General features: G+C 38.1%; 1 protein-coding gene across 2 annotated transcripts in view; it reads left to right on the forward strand.

The window, feature by feature from the left end:
* The window catches only part of ADIPOR2 (adiponectin receptor 2), a 115,773-nt gene that overhangs the window by 77,725 nt on the left and 24,030 nt on the right, over window positions 1–14,018 (forward strand). The window lies entirely within an intron of this gene.

Below are 14,018 nucleotides of genomic sequence, written 5' to 3' on the forward strand. Positions count from 1 at the left end.
GTCTATCCCCAGCACCTAAAGTAGTCTGGAAATATTGTATTTGCTTAATAAATATTTAAGAAATGAATGATTGAAACTGAGTTGGCAGCCCTATTGCCAACCAGCTGTGTGACTTTGGGCAATTCTTAAAATTTCTTTGGGCCTCGTTTTCCTGATACTGAAATGAAGTTGTTAAACTAGGTGATCCCTAAGGTTTTTAAACCTCCAAATTTCTGTGGTCCCCCCATTATAATTTTAACACTTTTTTGTTAGAGGATAAAAGATAAATGAAGATATTAATACAGTCCAATTAGGTATATTTGTTTAAAAAGCTCTATTTAATGGCTACTTTCATCACTTTTAATCATGTTTAGTTTTATTTAGTGAAGCCATATCTGTGCGCCAGAATTTCCAAGGAAGCATTTTGGTAAAAGGGAAAAAAAGCATTTGGGGGTTCAGAGAGGCCTGGATTTGAATTCCTGATCTCTTTTACACCATTATTTCCCAACCTTTTTTGAGGGGAGGATCCTTAAAATAAAAAAAACACAAAAACCTAATTGAAATATAATATACATACAGAAAAGTACATTTGTCTTAAGTGAATAGTGCAATAATTTTTATAAACTGGACTCACTTGTACAACCAGCACTCCCAGCGGTCCCCTTAATGCTGATACCTCCTATCCCCCAGAGGCATTGCTTATCTGTCCCCCAGAGGTAACCTTATCTTGACTTTTAATGGCAAAGACTGCTTTTGTCTGGCTTTGTATATCATATCACTTGAACCACTCACCACGTACTCTGTGTCTGGCTTCTTTCACTCAGCATCATGTCTGTATTTTCTCAGTGTAACTGCAGATTGTTTATTCTCATTTCTCTGGAGTATTTCTTTGTGTGACTATACCACATTTTGCTTACTATTTTATTTACATTCTATTGTTGAAGGCTGTTCGGGTTGTTTCCAATTTGGGGCTATTATAAATAGTGTCTCTGTGAATAAATACCCTAGCACTTGTCTTCTGGTGAATATATAGATGCATTTCTGTTAGGTGTATACCTAAGCCCTTTCCTTCTTTAAACTTCAAAAACATCTGACAGACTGAGTTGAGTATTTACTCGTAACAGCACTTAGTATGGTGAGGTACTCGGAGCAGTGGTAAACACACACTTCTCAACCACCCTTGACTTGAGCAGTCTTTTCACAGAGGTGATTTCATCTTACTGCTGACCTTTTTATTGGACCTTTAACTGTTTCTAATTGAACTATTTAGTGTGCTCCCTTCCCCACCAGCTTTTCTTTCTGACTTCTAATTTATATTAAATAATACCAGCTTTCTTCCGAGTACCCAAACTTGGTTCCTAGAATGTTAGAGTGGAAGGAATACCAGAATCATTTAGTTTAGTAAAGATGCATGTATGCCTTTATTCTTTTGACAGATGTTTTCCTTCCTTCCTTCCTTCCTTCCTTCCTTCCTTCCTTCCTTCCTTCCTTCCTTCCTTCCTTCCTTCCTTCCTTCCTTCCTTCCTTCCTTCCTTCCTTCCTTTCTTCCTTCCTTCCTTCCTTCCTTCCTTCCTTCCTTCCTTCCTTCCTTCCTTCCTTCCTTCCTTCCTCCTTCCTTCCTTCCTTCCTTCCTTCCTTCCTTCCTTCCTCTTCCTTCCTTCCTTCCTTCCTTCCTTCCTTCCTTCCTTCCTTCCTTCCTTCCTTCCTTCCTTCCTTCCTTCCTTCCTTCCTCCCTCTCCCTCCCTCCCTCCCTCCCTCCCTTCCCTCCCTTCCCTCCCTTCCCTCCCTTCCATTCCTTCCATTCCTTCCATTCCTTCCATTCCTTCCACCACATTGACACTTTGGGAATACAAAGACGTGGTTTCTACCCTTAGGCAGCTGACAGTCTAGTTGGAGAGACAGACAAGTAAATCAGTACAGTTGTACATGCTGTGTGATTATAGGCACAGGCTACTATGGGAGCAGCTCTGCCTGCCTATGAGGGCTGTGGAGGTAAGACTTGGGTATTGGAGTTACCTAAGAGAAAGGACCAGAGGGCATTCTAGGCAAAAGGAACAGCAGATGTTAAGACTCAGAAATAAGAAATAGCATGATGCTTTTAGGGAATAGTAGTAGTGATAATAGCTAACATATTTTGAGTGTACGTTGCTATGTACTGCTGTCTAAACCTGCAGAATATTTAGCACAGCTAGAATGAGGGATCAAAGGTGGAAGGGAGTGGAGAGTTTGGTAGCAAGTAAGCCTAGACAATTGGGGCCTGAAATCCTGATCTCTAGACTCCTGGTCCAGTATTCTTCCATCATCCAAAATATTTTTTGAAATGCATAATGTTTTGTTTTGGTTGAAATGAATAGGCCACTGCTTCTAGACCTCTGACTATAAAACCTAAGCTCTTTTGACTATATCTGCTGAAGTAAACAGTTAAGCATCTTCGAAGCTTCTTTAGACAGAAACACAAAAGAGGCGTTTCAAACCAGGTTGCCTTGATCTTTCACTTTATGGCTTTATTTCACATCTCTGAGTTTTAAATGTATTATGTTGAATAAAGAGAACAGCCTTTATGGTTGTCCTACTTTTCCTTTACTCCAGATTCTTCTTTAGAAATGGGAGATTAGGAGCCAACTTAGATTCGTTCAACCTAGGAATCATTTTGTTGAACTAATTTACTTTAACCAAATTCATAAGAATGGCACTGTATATTATTTTATTGTAAGAAAGCTAACTTGTAAGTAGACTAGTCTGTGGATCACTTCATTTTGTTTTCTTGAAGAAGTCTACTTAGGAAATCCAGTTAAGATTAGAGTGAGTTGCTTTGTGAGAATAAAAATAATTAGGTGATTTAAAATTCTTTTCTGTCAGGCTTTGATAGAGACAACTAATCTGTATAGGCTAAGGTATAGATATTTCTAGGCAGGCCAAAAGTGTTCATAGAGATTAGATATTGTACTTTACTGGACAATACCAGAATTATATTCATCCGTGCTTTCTCTTTAAGCTGTTACTTTTTGTAGATGCCTGAATTTTCACTAGCCCCTGTGTTTGTTGGCTGTATCTGCTTGCTAATGCCCTTACTACACGTTTCAAATTTCTAAATTTAAGGGTGAATTTAACCTGTCAGCTTTCCAAAAAGACCATCAAAACAACTGTTTAACAAACTAACCCAGAATTATTTGTTAACTGCCACAAGAGTGAACACTTACCCTGAAGAGTCCTATTAGTGTTTTAGAAAGGAGAGGTCATGGGTGGATATTAATTGGGGTCTGGGCTCCAGTGGTTTAAGGCAGGTCTTTCAATACAGAGATCATATGGGCATTAGGCAAAGTTTGTAATATGATAGTTTAGGATTGGTGGAGACAGTCTTAATGAACAAATATTTTCTAGATAAGCAAACATGTTTGCCCAGGTGAGCAGTTTATTGTATAAGGGGCTGATTGAGAGTTCATTATTTAGTTAAATGAATTTTTGAGAAGTTCCTAAAGTTAATATTTAGTGGTTTGTGTCCTTACTCTCCTGGGCAAGAATTCCATAGATCAAATGATAAAAGAGATCTTTATCCTCGTAATTAAGCTATGTGAACAGAAAGAAGGTCTCAGTTTTAGTGACATTTATAAAGGCAAACAAACTTTAATCAAAGTTTTACTGTTCCCAGCCCTTTGTATTTTACCATTTCCTTTACTTTAACTTTTATTTTTATTTATTTATTTTTAAAATTTTGTTATCATTAATCTACAATTACATGAAGAATATTATGTTTACTAGGGACCCCCTTCACCAAGTCCCCCTGACAAACCCCATTACAGTCACTGTTCATCAGTGTAGTAAGATGCTGTAGAAACACTACTTGTCTTCTCTGTGTTGCACAGCACTCCCCATGCCCACCCCCCACATTATACATGCTAATCGTAATACCCCCTTTCTTCTTCCACGCCCTTATCCCTCCCTTCCCTCCCATTTTCCCCAGTCCCTTTCCCTTTGGTAACTGTTAGTCTATTCCTGGGTTCTGTGATTCTGCTGCTGCTGTGTTGTTCCTTCAGTTTTTCTTTGTTCTTATACTCCACATGTGAGTGAAATCATTTGGTACTTGTCTTTCTCCGCTTGGCTTATTTCACTGAGCATAATACCCTCTAGCTCCATCCATGTTGTTGCAAATTGTAGGATTTGTTTTTTTCTTATGGCTGCGTAATATTCCATTGTGTATATGTACCACATCTTCCATTCTTCTACTGATGGACACTTAGGTTGCTTCCATTTCTTGGCTATTGTAAATAGTGCTGCAATAAACATAAGGGTGCATCTGTCTTTTTCAAACTGGGCTGCTGCATTCTTAGGGTAAATTCCTAGAAGTGGAATTCCTGGGTCAAATGGTACGTCTATTTTGAGGAACCTCCATACTGCTTTCCACAATCGTTGAACTAATTTACATTCCCACCAGCAGTGTAGGAGGGTTCCCTTTCTCCACAACCTTGGCAACATTTGTTGTTGTTTGTCTTTTGGATGGTAGCCATCCTTACTGGTGTGAGGTGATATCTCATTGTGGTTTTAATTTGCATTTCTCTGATAATTAGCGATGTGGAGCATCTTTTCATTTGTCTGTTGGCCATCTGAATTTCTTCTTTGGAGAACTGTGTTCAGCTCCTATGCCCATTTTTTAATTGGATTATTTGCTTTTTGTTTGTTGAGGTGTGTGAGCTCTTCATATTTTTTGGATGTCAAGCCTTTATCGGATCTGTTATTTACAAATATATTCTCCCATACTGTAGGATACCTTTTTATTCTATTGATGGTGTTGTTTGCTGTACAGAAGCTTTTCAGCTTGATGTAGTCCCACTTGTTCATTTTTGCTTTTGTTTTCCTTGCCCAGGGAGATATGTTCATGAAGAAGTTGCTCATGTTTATGTCCAAGAGATTTTTGCCTATGTTTTTTCCTAAGAGTTTTATGGTTTCATGACTTACATTCAGGTCTTTGATCCATTTCGAATTTACTTTTCTGTGTGGGGTTAGACAGTGATCCAGTTTCATTCTCTTACATGTAGCTGTCCAGTTTTGCCAGTACCATCTGTTGAAGAGGTTGTCATTTGCCAGTACCATCTGTTGAAGAGGTTGTATGTCCATGGCTCCTTTATTGTTTATTAATTGACCATATATGTTTGGGTTAATGTCTGGAGTCTCTAATCTGTTCCACTGGTCTGTGGCTCTGTTCTTGTGCCAGTACCAAATTGTCTTGATTACTATGGCCTTGTAGTAGAGCTTGAAGTTGGGTAGCGAGATTCTTCCTTCTCAGGATTGCTTTGGCTATTCGGGGTCTTTGGTGTTTCCATATGAATTTTTGAATTATTTGCTCCAGTTCATTGAAGAATGTTGGTAATTTGATAGGGATTGCATCAAATCTGTATATTGCTTTGGGCAGGATGGCCATTTTGACAATATTAATTCGTCCTAGCCAGGAGCATGGGATGAGGTTCTGTTTGTTAGTGTCCTCTTTAATTTCTCTTAAGAGTGTCTTAGAGTTTTCAGGGTATAGGTCTTCACTTCCTTGGTTAGGTTTATTCCTAGGTATTTTATTCTTTCTGATGCAATTGTGAATGGAATTGTTTTCCTGATTTCTCTTTCTATTGGTTCATTGTTAGTGTATAGGAATGCCACAGATTTCTGTGTGTTAATTTTGTATCCTGCAACTTTTCTGTATTCCGAGATCAGTTCTGGTAGTTTTGGAGTGGAGTCTTTAGGGTTTTTTATGTACAATATCATGTCATCTGCAAATAGTGACAGTTTAACTTCTTTACCAATCTGGATTCCTTGTATTTCTTTGTTTTGTCTGATTGCCATGGCTAGGACCTCCAGTACTATGTTAAATAACAGTGGGGAGAGTGGGCATTCCTATCTTGTTCCCGATCTCAGAGGAAAAGCTTTCAGCTTCTTGCTGTTCAGTATGATGTTGGCTGTCGGTTTATCATATATGGCCTTTATTATGTTGAGGTACTTGCCCTCTATACCCATTTTGCTGAGAGTTTTTATCATGAATGGATGTTGAATTTTGTTGAATGCTTTTCCAGCATCTATGGAGATGATCATGTGGTTTTTGTCCTTCTTTTTGTTGATGTGGTAGATGATGTTGATGGATTTTCGAATGTTGTACCATCCTTGCTTACCTGGGATAAATCCCACTTCGTCGTGGTGTATGATCCTTTTGATATATTTTTGAATTTGGTTTGCTAATATTTTGTTGAGTGTTTTTGCATGTATGTTCATCAGGGATATTGGTCTGTAATTTTCTTTTTTGGTGGGGTCTTTGCCTGGTTTTGGTATTAGGATGATGTTGGCTACATAGAATGAGTTTGGGAGTATTCCTTCCTCTTCTCTTTTTTTGGAAAATTTTAAGGAGAATGGGTCTTATGTCTTCTCTGTATGTCTGATAAAATTCCGAGGTAAAATCATCTGGCCCAGGGGTTTTGTTCTTGTATAGTTTTTTATTTACTGCTTCAATTTCTTTGCTTGTAATTGGTTTGTTTAACTTTTGTGTTTCTTCCTTGGTCAGTCTTGGAAGGTTGTATTTTTCTAGGAAGTTGTCCATTTCTTCTAGGTTTTCCAGCTTGTTAGCATATAGGTTTTCATAGTAGTCTCTAACAATTCTTTGTATTTCTGTGGAGTCTGCTGTGATTTTTCCTTTCTCATTTCTGATTCTGTTGATGTGTGTTGATTCTCTTTTTCTCTTAATAAGTTTGGCTAGAGGCTTATCTATTTTGTTTATTTTCTCAAAGAACCAGGTCTTGGTTTCATTGATTTTTTTCTCTTGTTTTATTTTTCTCAATTTTGTTTATTTCTTTTCTGATCTTTATTATGTCTCTCCTTCTGCTGACTTTAGGCCTCATTTGTTCTTCTTTTTCCAATTTTGATAATTGTGATGTTAGACTATTCATTTGGGATTGTTCTTTCTTCTTTAAATATGCCTGGATTGCTATATACTTTCCTCTTAAGACTGCTTTTGCTGCGTCCCACAGAAGTTGGGGCTTTGTATTGCTGTCTTTGTTTCCATATATTCCTTGATCTCTATTTTAATTTGTTCGTTGATCCATTGGTTATTTAGGAGCATGTTGTTAAGCCTCCATGTGTTTGTGGGCCTTTCTTTTTCTTTGTACAATTTATTTCTAGTTTTATACCTTTGTGGTCTGAAAAGTTGGTTGGTAGAATTTCAGTCTTTTTTAATTTACTGAGGCTCTTTTTGTGGCCTAGTATGTGGTCTATTCTGGAGAATGTTCCATGTGCACTTGAGAAGAATGTGTATCCTGTTCTTTTGGATGTAGAGTTCTATAGATGTCTGTTAGGTCCATCTGTTCTAGTGTGTTGTTCAGTGCCTCCATGTCCTTACTTATTTTCTGTCCATTGGATCTATCCTTTGGAGTGAGTGGCATGCTGAAGTCTCCTAAAATGAATGCATTGCATTCTATTTCCTCCTTTAGTTCTGTTAGTATTTGTTTCACATATGCTGGTGCTCCTGTGTTGGGTGCATATATATTTATAATGGTTATATCCTCTTGTTGGACTGAGCACTTTATCATTATGGAATGTCCTTCTTTATCTCTTGTTACTTTCTTTGTTTTGAAGTTTATTTTGTCTGATACTAATATTGCAACACCTGCTTTTTTCTCCCTGTTGTTTGCATGAAATATCTTTTTCCATCCCTTGACTTTTAGTCTGTGTATATCTTTGGGTTTCAGGTGTATCTCTTGTAAGCAGCATATAGATGGGCCTTGCTTTTTTATCCATTGTTACTTGGTGTCTTTTGATTGGTACATTCAGTCCATTTACATTTAAGGTGATTATTGAAAGATGTGTACTTATTGCCATTGCAGGCTTTAGATTCGTGGTTACCAAAGGTTCAAGGGTAGCTTCTTTACTATCTTACTGTCAACTTAACTCACTTATTGAGCTATTATAAACACTGTCTGATGATTCTTTATTTCTCTCATTCTTATTCCTCCTCCTCCATTCTTTATATGCTAGGTGTTTTATTTTCTGCTCTTTTGTGTTTCCTTTAACTGCTTTTGTGGGTAGTTGATGTTATTTTTTTGCCTTTAGTTAGTGTTTGGTTGGTCTGATTTCTTTGCTGTGACATCTGTTTAGTCTTAGGTGTGGTCCCATCTAGAGCAATCCCTCTAAAATACCCTGTAGAGGTGGTTTATGGGAGGCAAATTCCCTCAACTTTTGCTTGTGTGGAAATTGTTTAATCCCTCCTTCATATTTAAATGATAATTGTGCTGGATATAGTATTCTTGGTTCAAGGCCCTTCTGTTTCATTGCATTAAATATATCATGCCATTCTCTTCTGGCCTGTAAGGTTTCTGTTGAGAAGTTTGATGACAGCCTGATGGGTTTTCCTTTGTAGGTGACCTTTTTCCTCTCTCTAGCTGCCTTTAAAACTCTGTCCTTGACCTTGATCTTTGCCATTTTAATTATTATGTCTTGGTGTTGTCCTCCTTGGGTCCCTTCTGTTGGGAGTTCTGTGTACTTCCATGGTCTGATCGATTATTTCCTCCCCTCGTTTGGGGAAATTGTCAGCAATTATTTCTTCAAAGACACTTTCCCTTTTTCTCTCTCTTCTCCTTCTGGTACCCCTATAATGCAGATATTGTTCCTTTTGGATTGGTCACACAGTTCTCTTAATATTGTTTCATTCCTTGAGATCCTCTCTGCATCAGCTTCTATGTGTTCCTGTTCTCTGGTTTCTATCCCATCAATGGCCTCTTGAATCTTATCCCTTCTGGTTATAAATCTCTCCTTACAGAGATTGTTTAATTTCTGTAATCTCCCTCCAGACGTCATCCCTTAGCTCTTGCATATTTCTCTGCAGCTCCATCAGCATGGTTATGACTTTTATTTTGAATTCTTTTCAGAAAGATTGGTTAGGTCTGTCTCCTTCTCAGGGGTTGCCTCTGTGGTTTTGGTCTGTATCAAATTCTGCCTTTTTCATGGCTATAGAGGTATTTGTGTGGAGCTGGTGCATGTGTTGGCTGGGAGATCGTCCCTTCTTGCTGGTTTGTGACCTTCCTCTCCTGGGAGAACAGCGACCTCTAGCAGCTTGTGCTGGGTAGCTGCGCACAGAGAGGGCCTCTGATTCTTGCCTGGCTGCTGTGGAGTTAAGCTTCGCGGATGCTGTGGAGTTAAGCTCCGTGGTTGCTATGGGTGTGGCTGGCCTCAGTCTGCTGCTCCAATATGGTGGAGCTGCATTGGAGGGGAAACAGGCGTGAGGCTGTCGATCACCATGAGGGGCCTCCGAAGTGCACTGCAGCCCACAGGGTATTAGGGCGCCCGGAGTTCCTTGGGATTCCCAGCTGCTGGGCCAAGTGTCCTGGGGCGCTTCCATCCAGCTGTGGGTTCCCTGTCCCTTTAAGACTTTCAAAAAGCACTCGCTTTTCTTTGTCCCAGGGGCACTGGCTGCGGGGACCCGCTCACAGGTTTTACTATCCTGTTCCCCTAGTATCCAGCACCCCACGCACTGTGTGTCTGCGCTCTTGTGTGCATGGCTAGGGCTGGCTATTTAGCAGTCCTGGGCTCCCTCTCCCTCCCTGCTCCGACTCCTCTCCTCCCACTGGGAGCTCAGGTGAGGGGCGCTCAGATCCCCCCGGGTCACGGCTTGTATCTTACCCCCTTCAGAAGGCACTGGGTTCTTGCAGGTGTAGATGGAGTCTAGCTATTGTCCTTTGTCTTCTGGTCTCTCTTTTAGGAATAGTTGTATTTGTTGTACTTTCAAAACTATATGTGGTTTTGGGAGGGGATTGCTGCTGCTCTACTCACGCTGCCATCTTGGCTCTGCCCCTACATTAACTTTTAATTGTGGATGGTATTATGATTGTGGATCTCTGCAGCACTTTGCTAACCTGAACTCCTATTTAAATGTGTAATTTATGTCTTACCATTCCCCTAAGTACATTTTAAATTTCAGCTGAACTGATCTCTTTTCCTCAAAATGGTACTTTTGCCTTTCTTTCTTGAACATTCTCTTGTATCAGCTTCCAAGGTTCTGTTCCTCATGCAATCTTTCCTGAGTTCAACGCACTGTGTCTTTAAATTAGCTATACCTTATTTCTGTTATAGTCATTTATGTGGATAATTTAGCCCCTTATTTGAATAAGTCCAGGAAAAACAGATTATATTTTACTCATTAAAAAAACCCTTTTAATAAATATTTGTTAAAACTGAATTACTCTTGAACTGAGTTGGGCCAAACAATTAAATATTTAAGAATTAAACAATTAAGAATCTGGAGTAAAGGAAAAGTAGGACAACCAAAATGAATTCTTTTTAAAATCTGATCATAAAGGCCTTTCATCTTTATCACTATGGTTCTGTCTTTTCAAAGATGAAATACATTGCAGAGAATTGTCATTTTTGGTTGCACTTTGGATGTATCATCAGGTGAATATCATTGTGTTTATATAACCAATTTAGTCTTTTCACAGATGTACTTCACTGAATATAGGAGAAGAATACTTAGAAGTGTCTTTGTGCTCACTTCAGAGCATTGACCTCTCTTTAAGTTTACATATAGTGATTTATTCATAGAAAGCCTTAGAGAATTAAGTTTTATGCCTTTATTTTAGTCAGCTTTGGTTTTAATGGTTTAATCTTAGAATGTGCTGTTTCTCTTCATAATTTATTTTGATGAGGGTAGGAGGTATGACATCAGAAGCAGAAGAAAACATGTATTTAACACTTGTATTTAACACTTAATAAAGATGCAATTTGGTGTTGAAAGAGATCTTTGGGTATTGTGGTTTAGTGGCTGCTTGATAGGAAATTGAAAGTAATTTCAACTCATGACAGGGTAGTTGTTTGTTTAAAGATAGTATTGGAAGACAAAGACTATTTTATATATAGTGCCCAGGTTAGGTTTTTCAGATCATCATAGGCATGGCTATAAATTTGCCCATTTACTCTAGAAATGGCTTTTTTTTTTTTATCTGGTGATGTAGTCAGTGTTTGACACTACCACTTTATTCCTAATTGTTATCCTGCATGTGACCCAGGGAATTTACACCCACTTCATGTAGATCCCTAATCAGCAACTTTGTAATGCTTGAAAACAATAAATAGTTGATTATGGCCTATATTGTAGACATTTGTTTTTTGAGAATATATTTGTGAGTAATCTGCTATCAGAGGGTGAGAATTGGGGATAATACTTGATAAATTAACAGATTTTTTAATACTTTGCACTTCTGAAGGAAACATTCTTTTATAAAAATTAAAAAAATTTGCAGGTATGTTGTGATGGGTGGAAATACTTATCTTTACTGGGATATGTGTATCTGACCACTGACTACATTCTGCTTCATGACATACACTGGACCACTGGAGACAGAATTTTTACCATTGGTGGTATTTAGTAACAAAAAACTGATCAAGAAAACTGGATGTAGTTATATGTCTTACAAATGTAATCAGCAATGAAGTTCTTGCCTTACATAGAGACTTGCTTTCTGCTGAATTGAGATTAGGTTTCTTAGAATCACCTTTTGGATAGAAAGGGAGGTTGTAAAAGATGAGAAAATGTATCCAGGCAGCCCTAATACTTTGCAAGGTTCTGGTTTGCATGGGTTTCAGTTTGCCATGGGTTAGTTAAATAATAGCAGACCCTCACCAGTATGGTTCACATTTCAGTTACTATGGTATATTTACTGTAACTGCATAAAACACAAACTTTTCAGCTAGCTCTTCAGTCCACAATCACTGTGCAAGTAATAGGTGTGCATGATTATTAGTGACCAATCATGCCACTTCTTTGAAAGTCTGTCAGTGACTATTATTTTACATGTGTTACTCATTTAACACAAGACAGCAGAGAGTATAGTTGTATTGCTTCCCAGTGGTAAACCCATGTGACTTTTTACAAAAATGGGTAAGAAGAGGGACTTGGCTAATAAATACAAAAGTGAAGCAAAGAAATGAAAATGATAATGCTGAAAGTGGAAGTCAAATAAAACATAAGTGGCATCATGGAATAAATAGCCATTCATGGTATGCAGCCACAGAACTTAGTAAAGGCAAACTCATCAGTATAAATGAGTAAAATGTTTGTGGCAAAAAGGATGAATCCTGAGAGGTGATGCAAGCAAACTAGGGTTCCCCTAGTTGAGAACAACTGGTTTAGACTTTTCAAGTATTTTCTTAATTTATTTCTCTCCTTTCCTTTTTCCCTTCTTCATTGTGGCCTTCTCTGTTACCAAAGTAATAGTTTCTAAAAGCAGATTTAATAATGTTCAGCTTCCCTGGCTTCATATTCTTTAAATGCTCAGCCTTGTCTACAGGATAAAGCACCTTCATATCAAAAGCCTTAAAGAAGCTGGTTCCTCCTGCCTGACTGCACCTCCATTCCTCCCCTTCCTGTTTGAGTCTGTGTTTAAAGCATTCTATTGAGGGATGAGTTACACAAAGAACATTCTATTGAGGGATCGTTTAAGCACAGTGAAATATGTAAATCTTAAATATATGGTACTATGACACCACATGTGTGGCTACCACACAGATCACATTCGGATGACTTCCATTGCCACAGAAGCTTCTCTCTTGCTCTTTTCTAGTCAATAAGCCTCCCACCTTTACCTCCATTCTCTGAGGTAATCATTATGCTCACTTTTGCCACAATAGTAGAAATTTGGTGCTGCTGGACCTGATGTAAATGGAATCATCCAGTACATGCTCTCTTCATGACTAGTTTCCTTCACTTGTAACCATCTTGTTTGTATGTCCGTAGCTTTTTTTTATTACTGAGTAATAGTATGTTATATAAATATATAACATCTGTTTATCCATTTTCTTACTGGCAGATACTTGGGTTGTTTCTGTTTTTTGACTACTAACAAATAATGCTGCTGTGGTCCACTTTATCTTCTTAAATTTTTTTTATTATAAAATATGTAACCTAAAATTTGCCATTGTATTACATTCACAGTGTTGTACAGCCATTACCACTATTTCCAGAATTTTTCATCACCCCAAAGAAAGACTTTATACCTGTTAGTTGTTATTCTCCATTCCCTCCTCCTCCAAGCCCTGCTCTTGGTAACCTTTAATCTACTCCCTGTCTCTGTAAATGTGCCTATTCCAGATATTTCATAGAAATGGAATTGTACAATATTTTGTGGGTAAGCATTTCACTTTAGCATAATGTTCTCAAGGTGCATCCATGTGGTAGCACCTATCAGAATTTCATTCCCTTTTATGACTGAGTGATAATCTACTGTATGCATATGTCACATTTTGTTTACCTTTTCATCTGTTGGTGAACATCTGGATTGTTTATGTACTTAACCCTTTTTAACTACACATCACATTTACTGTTCATAGTAGCCATGCTAAGCCATATATTGTTAGTGTCATGCTTTTTCTTTCCTCTGCATTTTTGGAAATGTGATTACTGTAAACGTCTTGCCTTTCTCCTGTCATGCCTGGTTGTTGAGGGCTTACACATTTTTCTGGGCTTGGTTCAGATGTTACCTTTCTAGAACACTCACCAGTAGTACCAGAGTTAACTGTTTTCTCTTTTCTGTTTGCATCAGGTCCTTTTCATACTGCTCAAGGCTCATTGCTGTCATCATTTACTTACAGGCATGTCTTCTCCACTAGATTGTTGTACTTTAATGTTCTCAGTACCTAGCCCATCATTTTTATAATAAAGACCATCATTTATTTATTGTCTTCTGAGTCCTAGGTCCTATAATTATTTCTTCATATTCATTATGTTTGATTCTTAAGACACTTGTGCAGTGCAGGTACAGTATGGTTAAATGATGTTACAGAAAAGGAAATGGATGCTTAGAGAGATTGTATGGAATTTTGTCAAAGATTACAGAGTGTATCAGTAGTCAAAGCTCATCTGGCTTCAAATTTACTCTTAATCCATTATAGCAAGCCACTTCTTCTTAAAAGTATTTGACTAAATGAATAAACGATGTTTTTGGTCCCTGGCAGGTGTTTGGCATAGGCCATGCATTCTGAATGTACCTGTCTTTTCTTTGACCAAACACGTATTAGCACTGCGA

Source organism: Manis javanica, chromosome 15 (genome assembly GCF_040802235.1).
Source record: "Manis javanica isolate MJ-LG chromosome 15, MJ_LKY, whole genome shotgun sequence".
Classification (NCBI taxonomy): Eukaryota; Metazoa; Chordata; class Mammalia; order Pholidota; family Manidae; genus Manis; species Manis javanica.